The sequence below is a fragment of the Manis pentadactyla genome, chromosome 9 (assembly GCF_030020395.1).
Source record: "Manis pentadactyla isolate mManPen7 chromosome 9, mManPen7.hap1, whole genome shotgun sequence".
Classification (NCBI taxonomy): domain Eukaryota; kingdom Metazoa; phylum Chordata; class Mammalia; order Pholidota; family Manidae; genus Manis; species Manis pentadactyla.
Window position 1 is genome coordinate 122,062,087 of NC_080027.1, and position 2,441 is coordinate 122,064,527.

Below are 2,441 nucleotides of genomic sequence, written 5' to 3' on the forward strand. Positions count from 1 at the left end.
TGCATGTGTTTGGAAGGTTTTACAGAGGGGCAACCCAAGCCACCTCCAGGAAAAGCTGGCCTGCTTTGCGCTGTCCCGGGGGGATGCAACGAGGAGCTAAGACTTTTGTGAGTCTCCCAGCTCCTCCCCAGGTTCTGGTTTTCCACTCCTGGGAATGAATAAGCTTCCATGAGCCAGATGAAGAGCAGAGATCACGGAGAGAAGACTGGACTAAGGGATCCACACACCTGGGACCAGCTCCCAGAGCCAACTCATAATTTCTGTGGCTGCTGGGGAGTCCGAGTCCCCTTATCTCCTGCACATCCTTCATGCTCTAATTCTTCAACATTTGCAAGCTGTCTGTTAAGGGCCAATCCCATCAAAAATCAGCAAAGCTTTTCAGAATCCCCTTGGTTTGGGGGAGCTCACAGCCTAATCTCAGCTTTCCCTCCCCCATTCAGGAGACAAAGCAAGGAACAAAGACCACAGAACTCCAGTGTCCAACATGCTAGGCTGACTCCCAACATGTTTGCTAACAGTAAGAAATGGAAAGAAATCAGGAGATTCATCGCGAAACAGCAAAGGCGTGAAGGAGACAAATATGATGAAAGGGGAAAGGGAGGAAGGACTAGAGATAAGACAAAGCAAAGAGGGAAGGGAGATGAGTGGTCAGTGGGGTAGATCTGTGGGCACAAACAGATCTGGAGAGCTGGGAAAGGAGAAACGGGTGGGAGAGGAGGATCCACTGCAGAGGCAGGGAAGAGAGCCCCACAGTGATGTTTATGGAAAATAAACTAATCTTGCTTTATTCTGCTATTCAACTGCCCTGCAAGAATGGAGTACATTAGAATTGATATCCCTCCCATTTGAATTTTATATTTTTTTAATGATGCTATTTAAGCCTCAATCTCCTGAAAGCAGACCCGGAGACAAAAGTTTGTGTACAGGCATTTAGGACATGATCGTAGGGAACCAAAGTGAAAGGCAGGAGGCACGAACCAGGGAGGGAGGGGAAGCCAGCCCAGGACTGAGTCACTGAGGCAGCCGCTGCGGAGGGCAGCTGGGTTCCACCCCACTGGCCTTCCCACAAGCCCTGAGCAGTGCGTCTCTGACTGTCCCGGAGAAACAGCTGACCATCTTCCATTGATCAAGGGCAACACCAAGGGTATTTACTCTCCACCAAATTACAGGTCACATGCATATGAGGGCAGAACAGTTCCCAAGGTGTCCCCAGGCCGTGGCATCAGGGACCCCCCCTCCCAACCCAGGGCAGAAAGAGGTGTGCATGGCTCCAGGGTGGCGCCAGCAGGTAAGGCTGCTCAGAAATATTACCCCAACAGAGACTTAGAAGAGCTGTGAGTGGCAAATAAGCAGCATCTAAGTCAGATGCATTTCCTTAACTTCTCATCTTAAAACCCACTTTTTTACCTTTAGTCATAAAACTACAATATGGTTTTAGCAGTCTTTAGAAGTCAAAATATCTGTAAGATGTTAACTAGATTTATTGTGGTGATCATTTCACAATATATACTAGTATCAAATCCATATGTAGTACACCTGAAACTAATATAAGATTATATGTCAATTATATCTCCATTTAAAAAATGTGTACGATAACCAGCCACCATTCTAAATGGGATAGGGTACTTTTAAAACTGTGAATTCTTAAGCATGGTCTCTAATATGATACGTTACTGAAAGGAATCAGGGCTCCCCAAAAAAATGGCTGATTCCAGGGCCAGGGGAGGGTAGGTACAAAATGAATCCCAAACAATTTTTCATGCCAGAAAGCAAGGAATTGCCCAAAAAAAAATGATGGAGGCATGTCACAAGGTCACATGAATGAGATTAAAGTAGCTTCTATTAGCCAAACGTGGGACAATTTGAGCACCAAAATAAATACAATGATGAATTTTAAGCCATTGAAATAAAGAATCAAGTGCATGCCAAAGATAGATAATTGCAGAGGCTTGGCAGTATTTATTTTTAGTATCTAGTAGGGTAGGGTTACTCCCCATTGATAATACAGTTTCTTATTCAAGGATATGCTATTACTTTCCATTTGTTCACATTGCCTTTTGATGATGGAAGCAGTGTCTTCATATAAATCTTACACATTTCTTAAGTTTATTCCTAGTTATTTTTTTAACTTTTTAACTACCTTTTCCATTATAAATGGAATCTTTTTCTATTATATTTTCTTTTTTTTCTGCTTCACTTTTTTAAAATTTAATTTAATCTATTTTTATTGGAATAAAGTTGACATACAGTATTATATTGGTTTCAGATATATAACCTAGTGGCTTGATAATTATACACATGACTAAATGCTCACCACATCAGTGTATTTACCTCATTATCATATCAAGATCCTCTATTATAGAGAATTCTCTGGTTATATTCTCTATGTTGCACTTCCATTCCTATGTCTAACTTATTTTACACTTTGCACCTTGTGCCTC